This window comes from Pholcus phalangioides, unplaced genomic scaffold, assembly GCF_987345545.1.
Source record: "Pholcus phalangioides strain wild (caught in Gottingen) unplaced genomic scaffold, Ppha-v1.0 ptg000011l_1, whole genome shotgun sequence".
Taxonomy (NCBI): domain Eukaryota; kingdom Metazoa; phylum Arthropoda; class Arachnida; order Araneae; family Pholcidae; genus Pholcus; species Pholcus phalangioides.
Genome location: NW_028301604.1, coordinates 21,888,043 through 21,900,290, shown reverse-complemented (window position 1 = coordinate 21,900,290; position 12,248 = coordinate 21,888,043). Strand labels below are relative to the sequence as shown.

At 31.9% G+C, this 12,248-nt stretch overlaps 2 long non-coding RNA genes across 4 annotated transcripts in view; one reads left to right on the top strand and one right to left on the bottom strand.

The window, feature by feature from the left end:
* The window catches only part of LOC149080221 (uncharacterized), a 78,453-nt gene extending 69,609 nt beyond the window's left edge, over positions 1–8,844 (top strand). For 2 of the 3 annotated variants that reach the window (XR_016193550.1, XR_016193549.1), the window contains 2 exons: positions 3,125–3,209; positions 3,701–3,808. This is a non-coding gene — a long non-coding RNA (uncharacterized LOC149080221). Of the gene's footprint in view, positions 1–3,124; positions 3,210–3,700; positions 3,809–8,630 lie in introns of those variants that run through there. The other variant, XR_016193551.1, reaches the window with a different exon arrangement.
* LOC149080220 (uncharacterized) overlaps positions 1–11,513 on the bottom strand; it is a 33,951-nt gene extending 22,438 nt beyond the window's left edge. Inside the window, exon 1 of the long non-coding RNA XR_016193552.1 lies at positions 10,789–11,513. This is a non-coding gene — a long non-coding RNA (uncharacterized LOC149080220). The remainder of the gene's footprint in view (positions 1–10,788) is intronic.
* Positions 11,514–12,248: the final 735 nt, after the last annotated feature.

The following is a 12,248-nucleotide window of genomic DNA, read 5'->3' as shown; positions in this document are numbered from 1 at the left end:
TGATCTGATATATTAAAAAAAAAATGTTTCTATTAAAAGACGATGATAAAAGAAAGTTTTCCGTGTATTAAATTTCTATGATAAACACACCTAGCTTTAGTAGGCCAATATCATAAAGGAATTCATTAGGCCTACTGTGAAATAAAATTTTGTGTTTCGACTTTAAGTCGCAACAATTAATCTATTCGCGTTGTAATTACTATATTAGATATAGCTGTTAAAAACTAACATGACTAGTTTTCCTTTTAAAAATTATTCAAAAACTTGCATAAGTTTGTCAAGTGGACTAAATTTTATTTTATGAAATTAACAAATGCTAAGAAAAAACTAAAAATTTTCAAAAATATATAATTTTTTTTCATTTAAAAATATTTCCCGAGTGTAACTGTTTTATCAAATTGCAGTTTCGAATTTGTTCAGAGAAAATATTTTGATTTGTTAAACTGTTTATTTGTGTGTGTTTTAAAAGTGTTTGTCAATTTGTCACGCATTCGGAATTTTTTTTGTATGGACATATTGTAACTTGAAGTCATATGAAGGTCTACTACAGAATAATAATAATAATTATCACAACGTAACGTAGAATAAAATTAACCTTCCATCCTTTTCAAGTGAAAGTTTTTATATATGCCCCCCCCCCCTTCCCCAGTTACGGCCCTGAACAAAGCATCAAATTTTCTCAAGTTCATTATTACAAAAATATCGAGTTATAAACATATTAATCTAATTACTGTTTTGCTAAAAAATCAATTACTGAAAACTACCAAAATGCAAAATAGATGTAAATACTGAACTTATTACACAAATATTGACGAATCAAACACATGAAAATATTCATAAAAGATCTTATATAATCATCATAAAATATCTGAATTTTTATTAGCAAAAATAGAATACAAGTTGAAATCAACTTGCCTTATGTTGTGAAAAATAAAATTCCAAATTTCTTGAAAACCAAGAACTTTGCCCACCAATCTCTATTTCATTACTTCTTAATTACCTTGGTTTTAGAATGAATATTACTGAATTGACCATTGTTTCAGCTGTGGAAACTGACACAGCTTCAAACTATACATTCTATATGCTTAAATAGTCCTCAGATGTGAACATAGTATGAACACTGTGCCATTGATACACTATATAATTAAAATATATCATACACATCTTTTTTTACAGTAGATTCACGAGCTTATCTGAAAGCAAACATTAAAAAATACCTTTTGCTTCTGACAATCCGCTACGTGTGTACCAACTAGTCGCAGTATGTTAGTGCGTTACTGGGTTCAAAGCTGGATATGGTTGTCTTTGTCCAGCCATTCGGAATTGGCTCTAAATTTATATCTATAGTCATCCTATTGGAGTGCATAAAATTATCGTAGTACAAAAAAAAACTTATAGAATCATCCAAAAAAATTGTAAAATTTGATTAAATTATTTTATTTTTATAATCACTGTATTCTTCATCCTTACAACGCTCCCCACGATCGAAACGGGATAGAGAAGTAAAATACAAAAAATTTGTTTCATTGGTCAAATTGGATCTTCGATAAAATAAGTTGTGCTATATTGAACGTGATAACATCATAGAGGTGGAGGTTAGTAGCCCACTAATCAATATCACTCAATGACTGAAACTTCTAAAAAATGAAATTGAAAGAAAGTATATTTCATTTGAGAGCTTATATTTAATTTTGAAGTTCTGTATTTTTTCCTCTTTCCTACCGTTTAGTTTAATATCAATGCAATTATGCACGCATAAGTATAGTAGGTACTTACTGTAAACCACAAACAATTTTCAGAGCACATATCACGCAGTAGGCCTATCCGTTTCGTACATTAATTTCAATCAGCCAATATAACACAGTGTAATTTAATACAGTATATTTATACGTCTTTTTTTTTCTAGCCTACATCGTATTCAAATTCCTTTTTTTCTCTCTCAAACCGAACATGATTTTCTCTCTTTATCGAAATTCCCCAATTAACCATTGACCCGTGGGGCCAAGTCAGAGAAAACTCTAATTCTGTCAACATCAAATTTTTATTGTATTATATTTGATTGATTAGATTAGTAACCCCTCTACCATGTTAAAACTACTTCTTCCAAGACTCTAGTTTGCATATAAATGAATCTTCATACCTCTTCATAAAATGATACGTAAATTCACAAGCCTCGTATTTAGAAAAGGTAGCTCTCAAACTACTTGGCTTGTTAATAACCGTCAAATTTACTGAACGTATCCTTTATAGATATGAAACACATGTTGGATATCAATCGGGTCACCTACACTTGGAATGACTGTAAATTCCTCCAAAGAAAAAAGAAAATTTAACTGTAATTGTATAAATCTCTCGCGGAAACCGATCCTAGGGATTTCTAGCTTAGTCTTCAAGCACACTGTTTGGCAATACGTAATTAATGGGCACTAAATGCGGGTTACATTGGAAATACATCTGCTGAAAAAAATGAATTGCTGTCATGCATGAAAAACAAATGATGTGCAGGAAAAAACACTTTTTAACAACGTTTTGAACAAATTTCACTGAACTTGCTATAAGACAATTAATTACACAGTAGCTTATGGACTGGAAAGTATAATTTAGCGCATATATATACATAATTCCTTGTTTATTTTCTTTCCCATAACTACGCTATTTTTAATAAGAGTTCCTCTTTCTCGGTGTTCATCGAAAATGTATTAGGTAAAGTGGTATCTGTTCCATATCAAAGTGTCGATTTTTGGAAAGAAATAGGCCTACAGTAGAAATGCAATAGTACTTCGGGTTATAGTCGATTTCTACGATTTTGTGAGTTTTAAAACCTTGTAAGTAGCCTTATGCTTTCAAATATTTTCTTCTCTAAATGCTTAGTATTACATTTATTTATTTATATTTATATTATGACAAACTTGTTAAATTAAAAAAAAATAAAATAACGAAAAAATAATAATATAATCCCAAAATAGAATGCTAGTTAAATTAATTTGATCGAGAAAAAGTTTTTCAGTTATTATTTGTAGTACTGATTGATAATTTTTGAAAGGTTTTTATAAATACTTTATCTCTATGAAATCATTATTTTTTATTATTATTACCATTGATTGATTGCAAAAAATCTTTTCAGGATGAAAAACCGATCTCAATGGTTTTTTCTCTGGTTTAAAGTTGTATCGATGGCATATCTATATTATTCACCATCTTACTATAACGTAAGTTACAATTCATTTCTATGTTTATTTCATATCGTTAACCATGTAGAATCTAGGTGTCTCTGAATTATCAAAAATATTTTTATTTGCAATGCATAGACTTCATATACCATTCTTGAATCAGCAAAGGATAGACCAACCTACAGTTTAGAAGAGTTTTCGGCTAACGTATAAATGGCACCTTACATATTCATTTTCACTTTCTCTACGAAATATATTTTGTATTTTCAATTTTCTATATCCAAAAATATATTATTACAGTGAATCCCGCTTATAATTTTCCCACTTAGAACGTTTTCCCTCTTAGCACGACTTATTTTCGTGGTTCTAACTTTCACTAATACTCGTTGAAATTTCCCGTTTGAAACGTTTCCCCGCTTATAGCGGTTTTTATCATAGATTTTTCTCAAAAAACGTTATAAGCGGTATCCACTGAAAATACTGGTGAACAAATTGTTTTTTATATATTAATTTAAAGCTCTTTTTTTTAGGCATCGAGTGTTCAAAGAAGAAAAGTTTTTAAGATTCAAGGAAAAGTTTGTCTGTGTAAAAGCTACATATAAAATTTTTATCTATTAAATATATATTTTTTCAAATAATGACATGGTTGCGTCGCTTCCTAAAAGTATTCATTTCATTCCCCCGCCTCACCTTTTCTTTTGGAATTAATTTTTTTTCCACATCAAAAATGAAATTTTCGACTCAGAAAACTAGAGGGGGGAGGGGAGAAGAAAACTTGCTCTTAGGGTCTTCTTACCCGTCTTTTATATCTTTCCTTTAACTTTGTCGCTACCCATTAAGCTCTTTGTCTTGCAAATCAGGTCGCGAAAGCAATTTCGTCTCATAATTACGTAAAAATTTGGGCATCACCCCCTTCGCGAATATAAGATGATAATTGCTGAATATGATCATAAGGTGAAATTCGAATGAAAGACTTGCTTTGCGCCAAGCCCACTTTCTTGAGTTGTAGTTAGGCCAAGCTGTTGTATTTGTTGGTTGTTACCGTAATAATAATAATAATAAAAAGACAAAAAGAGAGAGAAGAAGAAAGAGCCTTGCCTCGTTTCGTTTATGTAAGTTTTTACTGAAATATTTTCCCTACTACATCTATACTGATGGCTGTTGTTGCAGAGAGGTGGATAGGGTATTTCAGAGAGCACGAGAAGCAGAATTTCTTTTTTCTTTTCTTGCCCTAAAGCACATGATGATGCTGCACTAGTAGGTCCTGTCGTGGATCAAATGTATTTTAGAAAGTGAGAGAGAAACAACGAGGGCAGGAGCGGAAGAGGCGATACAGCGCGCAACACAAGTGGAAAAAAATTAATGATACAGGCAAAGGGGCTGATAGAGCCTTATTTTCATTGTGGGATTGCGTTCTTTTTTTTTTTTCTTATAAATACGTATATAGATTTTTTTTTTAAGTTTTTTTCCCTACCACTGTCGGGAAAAAATATGGATAGAAGGGCAGATAATTCGGTGAGCACGTCTGTTGGGGAGCGGTTGATGAATGACTTTCCAAAAGAAAATTCTCTCGGCAATTACGGGCTATATTTTACTGCAGCAGAATAACGTGAACATATATGATGAACAAGCTGAACTCTCATCTTGACCAGTGTAGAACTCTCTCTCTCTTTCATCCGCAGATGCGAGGCAACCTGAATCGTTTTGACGAGAAATTAAGGTCTGTGCTATTATCAGTTCATCTAGAAAGCACTTTGAACGTGTATCCGTTAATGGGAGTGGTACTGGGTACATTTACGAGTTAACCAAACCAATTTTGATTCTCGCATGCACTGAGGTTTGGTCGTACATCCCGACACTAAACTAAAATTTTTATTTATTTCTTTTATTATTATTATTTTTTTGAATTCGTAATTCAGTTAATGTAAAATCGAAATCTTATCATTTCATCTTAAAATAATATTTCAGTCATCGGTAAATTCATATTCAATGAGAATATCTGACTAACCCCTTTCTCGATGTTACACGTACTTTTAGAATTTCCCTAGGTCAGCGTTTCTCCACCTTTCTGAACCCAAGGATTACTAAAATTTCTGAAATAATTCGATGAACTAACTAACACTAATTTACAGGATGTGGGCTGAATTTATTGTTCGAGCCTGTATGAGAGAATATCATTAATATATATATATATATTCTCTCATTGCATGCAATTTAACAACTTTCATTTCCTCAAAATTAAATTTTCAAATCAGCCTGCGGACCACCTATCTAATTTTCATGGACCACAGGTTGAGAAACGCTTCTTTATGTCAATAGGCTACTCATCACAATTTGTGAAACTTATTACACCATCAGTTTGTATGCATTATGCAATTATTCATGTATGCGTGAACTATATAATAATATATTTTATACAAAAAAATACTATAAATACACAAAAAACCTACTGAAATTTTTTTTAAAGAAAGTAATTTATCATTATTTTTAAAAAATTTAGATTTCATAAAAATTTATCCCATCTCATAAATCAATATATCAGCCACATATATATGTATTTATTTTATTCAGACTAATGACATAATTTCTAATCCATTAGAACCCACCTAATTATGTCATAATATTATTGAAATATAACAAAAAATTCAGATGCACTCAAAAGGATTAGAAATTACCGGTTAGATCAAAACAAAAGTAGCTACACACACACACGAACTGCCATTTTCTTCAAGTGAAGTCCAAATGTGGATTCAATGTTGGATGATTGAAATTTTTACTTTTGTGGTCAAAATTTAATTTAAAATAACCACGAAGTGTATAACATGTGATGACAAAAATCGAGTTTTCACTAGAATGAGAATGAAAATTAAACATAAAAAGTAAAACTGAATTCAACGTATTATATGAGATCTTTTCATTCGATTAAAGTTTTTCAAGAAGCGGAACATATACTTCATGATGTTTTTTATTTATTTATCAGTAGGAGATATATATTCATATCAGTAGTTCAAAACCTAAGAATCAAGAAATTATTACGATTTCGACTTTCGCATTATAAGTAAAAAGGAAAAAGACGTTCAAAGGTGTTGAATGTGATGTTACATATTAGATAGATTTCAATTTAATAAACAGTTTCATAGGTCATAGCTGAAATAATATGATTATACAAACAAACAAACAAATACAACGCCACAACAGGCAAATTGCCCAACGAGGTGGCTGACTTAAGAACATCATGGATCCCCGAGCCATTTTTTGGAGGCCCTACCTACTACTGCTACACACCCCGCCGAACCCCCAATGAATCGGTACATGCGGGAATGTGCGTGTACGTGTAGTGAAACCTGACGTGAAGTTATTTTTTGTTTCTCTGTAATGCTTGTTATGTGTAGTGCTGCTATCTGCCACCAGTTTTTCTAACTATGAGTGAAGTGTTATGATTGAATGATTTATCGTTGTAGGACTGTTGCTCTCTGTGGCGAGACTTTTTAACGGGGAGATCGGCTCGCATTTGTGCCTTGAAGTTGGGAACCACAGAAAACCAACTTCAGCCGACCACCACTGTGGGGTTCGAACCCGGAACCTTGCATCGCGAGTCCGTCACTATAACCACTCGACCACCACAGCGGCTAAATGGCAATGTTATTTCAGAGGGGAAGTAGTTTTCTTGATTCAAAAGTTCTCTTTGCTATAGCATTGAGACCTAGTATCTTTTTCGCTCAGATTTTCAGAACATGGTAGCTGAGTTGTTAAAAGAAATAATAGAATGCAAAATTTTATAATTGTTAAAAAATCAAATACACTGGAAGGCTAATCATTTAATAATATAAATAAATGACAAAATCGTGTTAAATGCTGAATGTTCGGCATTTACAAATAACAATAAAAGATTTCACTTTATTTGCGGCCAAGTTTGTTCTAGCCTACGCAATGCTGAATGGCTTTCATAGAGAAGGCTGGCAGAGCTCCAACCCGGGATGAACATTATAAATTAGAGTAAAAAGTCCTGGCCCGGGATCCACCAAAGGTCACAGCTTACGACACCGGTTCCAGGAAGTGGGAGGGGAACCTGCCGTACAGTTTAAAAGCAGAAAATTCTTGATTAAAGATATTTAGAGAAGCGATACTAAAGCACTTGACGATACACATATTACTTTCAAACTATAGTGAAAGATTTTAAATTTTGGATTTCTTTTTTTGTGAAATCGCAAATCTAGGCAAGGTAGGATCGAAGTTTGCAAAATTTTCAGTACAAAAAGAAACAAAAACCAACTAGATAGTTGGTGTTATGATACACAAGCAATTTTCTCTGTGATTCCATGTTTTGATATATTACGACACCTCTCTGTCTCTCTCAATTGCGATAGTTCAAAATTAGATCAAGATCATGGAACTTCATACGAATTTTTTTTATCAATAGATCTGTTTACTTTAGCTTTAAGAAACAGTTTCCAGTTTTCTATCTGGGGGGGGGGGGTAGGAGGCCGTAAATTGCTTCTTGTGATGTGCTCGAGTTGTAGAAATTGTAGCTAAAAAAATATAAAAAATAAACAAAGCTTACCCCCCCCCCCTTCCGAATACGTATAAATTCCACCACAACTGACATATTTAAAAGTATTATACTCAATGAAAACAAATCAAAAAAACTGTGCCCGAGGTTTTAACACTATAAAACTGCTACCATCATCCACAAGCCATCGACACTATATCGTAAGTCTTGATGAAAACAAAATAATTGAAGAAAAGAAAACAAAGATCGTATATTATTATTCACCTTCTGGAAGGACGAGAAGTCCCTTGAAGGCTACACAGTGGGTGTATGTATATGTCCATTTTTGTTTATTTATTTTTGTGCATTTTTGTTTATTTATTTTTGTGCATTTTTGTTTATTTATTTTTGTGCATTTTTGTTTATTTATTTTTGTGCATTTTTGCTTTGTTATCTGTCTTTCTTATGTACTTTGTTACGTGATCTGTCCAATAAAAAAAAATTCGCTCAGTGAAATGTATTAGGGAAATAATCAATCATAGAGATAAACTATTAAAAAACGTTCAATTTTTTTATGGTAGCTCAAAAGTCGCAATTTTTTTAAAGTGCTCATAATTTCTATTTCCTCAGAGCTTAGACAATTCTCCTTTTTTCTCCTCCATTCGTATTTGCTTGAATTAGATTTCTAAATTTTTGAAAGACAGAAATAAAAGTTATCCTACGGTGAATAGTATCATATGATTGACTATTCGCGTGAATATGAACATACGTATACTCGCATTCTTGACGGACGAAATCAACCAAAATAAGTGAATTTTATTAAAATGCAACTGGTTAAAACTCAAAAACAGAAGTTGTTGTTTTTTTTTGTTCATTTATTTTTTTAAGGGAAATGCATGTAACATTCGTCCTTGTAATGTGGCTCCTCTATTTTTTTTATTTATTTTATTTATTTTATTATTGTTTCACAGAGGCCCCGTTTGGCACTTTTCTAATTTAGGGAATGACTCACATGCAAGAGCATCAGATTCCCTCCTACAGCAAGTAGTGCTTCTCTTTTGAATGCCTTCCTTAATAGATCTTAACTGACACATCCTGTGAGGTAACATCCTTTGTAGTGTTATATGTGCTCATTTCTCTTGCTCATACATCGCTGCTACTACAATAACTCCATTTCACATGAAAAGGAAGACAATGTATTTTTTATATAGATTCATTCATTTCTTCTTAATATTATTTTCACTTTGAAAAATTTGATAATTAATTTTTTACTTGTGGAATAATCATAAAAATGTATTATTTAAGCTTCATTATAAATGAAATAAAGCATTCAATAATCAACTTTCAACATTTATTCTGTTTTCATAATCCATGTTCATCAATGTAGACAAATTTGATTAATTTATATGAAACGTTACTCTTACTGGTTTCAGTACGATATTTTGAAATATTTCATAACCATACTAACATTATTATTCTCCTCTTTCTTGAAATTAAAATCTTACAGAAGAAATCTGCGAGAGATTAATCTATTTCTTTGTACTGATTAAATCCATGTACATAGAAATATTAAAAATGCATATTATAAATTATGAAATACGTGTAAGTATTACTAATTATATTACGCATAAGTAAGCCTAATCTAGGAAAAATTACATATTTGTTCACTGATTTCAACGACATTTACACAAAAACATAAATTAAAGCAGTTGAAACACTCAAAAATGTCGATGGAGAATTTTTTGGAGTGACCGGATGGAAATGAATGAAGCAATATATATATATTACCAGAAAAATAATTACTATTCATCATTAAACTCTCAAGATGGTGGTAGATATTTTAAATGAATTTACCATAACTAATAAAGTTTAATAACGAGTTTTAAACTTAATAATAATTGATTGAAAAAAAACTTGATGGGAATCGAAAAAATTATTTTTGAGAATTTTAAAGCTTTCCCTACTTGATTTCCCACTGATAAAAATCAATGTACTTTGATTTAAAATAAATAAAAAAAGATAGATAAAAAAAATGAATGATCTCAAATGTTTCTCTTTTTTATAATAATCCGAGTAATAACAGCTTCCGTTTTATACTTTTATACATAAATTCTGTTTTGGTAATTCTCGTACTTCTTTTACTTTCTTCGTATAAACGAATAAAGTCTAAAAACCTAATTTTCTGTATTATATTACGCCTTGGTGGTAGATATGAATCCAATTTGTTGAATAAATCGTTTTCAAAAATTGATAGGAATCTCTTATTTCAAATAAAATTACTGATTATACTGCTTCACAAAAAATGTTTGTGCACGGAAATTTGTGAAAAACGAATAGCTACAAACTAGATGCCAAAATTTCATATTAAGTTAAAAAAACTTATCAGTTAATATATATATATATATTAATTAATTATTATTTATTAAAAATTTTTAAATATTTTTATCGAGTTTGTAACTTTTATAGCAGTCAGTTCAAAATTTAGGAACAACAATCTAAACTAAAAGTTCCACTGCTCAAAGAAATGAAAGCAAACGTCCCAAAAAAGGGACATTGGTAAATAATGGGATAAACATTCAAGCGATAATCATTTACTGCTGGTGATATTTACTTTTTTCCAAAAATTTCGATTATGATTGAAAAAATGTCATGAAAATCAACTTTTTCCAACTTCCTTGATACGAGAAGAATCTGGATTCGTTAAAAGCGAAATCAGATACCTCTCTAAGTGTATTCCACATTAAACCAATCAACGGGAATTAAATCAGTTAATAATGAATACAATTACAAATTGGCCATTTTCTATTTTTGCACTCAAAGTCAATTAAAAAGCAGGGCACACAGGCTTGAACTTGAAATGTTATTTTTAGTTTATATTGAAACATTATCTATTCTTATATATAGCAGAATGATGGTCGTCGAGGTATTAGGGTATCAATTATTATTCCATTTCCCAGTTTTGCTTTATCTAATACCTGATCAATACGTTGGACTTGAATTAACATTCTCTATTGACAACCTACTATAAAAAAGACAAACTTTAAAGCCTTAAATCCATTAAGGTGTGCGATGTGGAAAAATAGAACTTCGAACTATCTGTTTAATTATGAAAAAAAAAATAGCTTATACTTAGGCAACTGACACAGCCTTCCATCCACGTGGTCCATATTTTCTTTCGATGTCACAAAAGCTACCGGAACATCGGATGCGGCAAAACGTACTTCAAACTTACAATAACACTTTGCAAGGCATCAATATAGTGAAGGAGTTTCTATAATTTTTTTGTTGAGATCGACGAAAGCTTTATAAACCATTGAATCGGTTTAAAAAATAATGGGATTAACCTACTAAGACAAATCCAGTATTGAATCAGTTTGAACTACCTCCGTAAGAAGCCCTATTCATAGACACACTATTCACCATCGATTGACACTTCCATTGATAATTCTAAAACATCGAGGCTTCTCTCACTTGACAAAAGCGGATGCAAAAAAAAACGCATCTCTAATCAAATCGCCGATTCTTGTTCGATGGAATGTGTAATAAAATATCCTTTTTGCTCAGCAGTCGCTTTTAAATGGGCACTTCCGTTAAATCACAAATAATATTTTTTTATCGTCGGGTTTTTGTTTTTTGTTTTTTTCCTCTCTGGTCTTCCAATTCTTTCGTTCGGATCTTACAGTGCGTTGCGTTGTGTATGGAACACTACTGCAATCGTGCGAGTCGCGACAAGGCCTTTTATTGCCCAGCAAGCAATCATAGACGTGCAAATTGAGCCGTAATCATCATACGGTTGGCCAAAAGGATGCCATCTCTTCAATTAACCCGCTTCGTCTGGACTATCATTTCGTGATTCCCTTTCCACGCCATCCGCCCAATCTCTCACAGCTGCTGACAAACAAAGCAACTGTCGGGGGGGGGGGGGTAGAAACCAGCAATAAGATTCATTTTGGAATAGAGGGAGGGGAAACACACACAACACTTAAAAAAAGCATTTAAAACCCGAAGACAAGACAAGCCAAAGAAAGAAAGAAAACAAGAAATGAAGGAAGATTATGGATAACGTTCAGAAGAGAGAGAGAGAGAGAGAGAGAGGAAACAGACCCCTCCCCGTGATATGACAAGTTAGAACGGTGATTATTGCAATTTCAATAATGAGCCGACAGTTTTCTCCAACATAACTGGCTTCAAATGTGAAATACGTGTTTTTAGATCTGTTGTAACAGTGACCTAAGAGAACGAGAAACTAAACGGAATGATAAAATATATGTATTACACGTTATATGTATTAAAAAGAATGTTAGTTTCAAAGGACTGACCAACTCTCTTTTCGGTAATTTACTAGCAGAGTGTAGGGGAGAGTAAGAGCAAGGTTTGCTTGTTGTGCATTCTAAACGCTTCTGGTGGCAAAGGACAAGGTATTTTCAATAGTGGGGAACAAACACAAAATGAAACTCAACGCTTTCATCATAAACATGTTTGATATTTCGTGAACAATAAAGCTCTATTCCCGATATGAACAAAATGCGAAACGAGAAATTACTTGAGATAATTATGCTTATAATATCAGAAGAAATTGGAAATCCCGA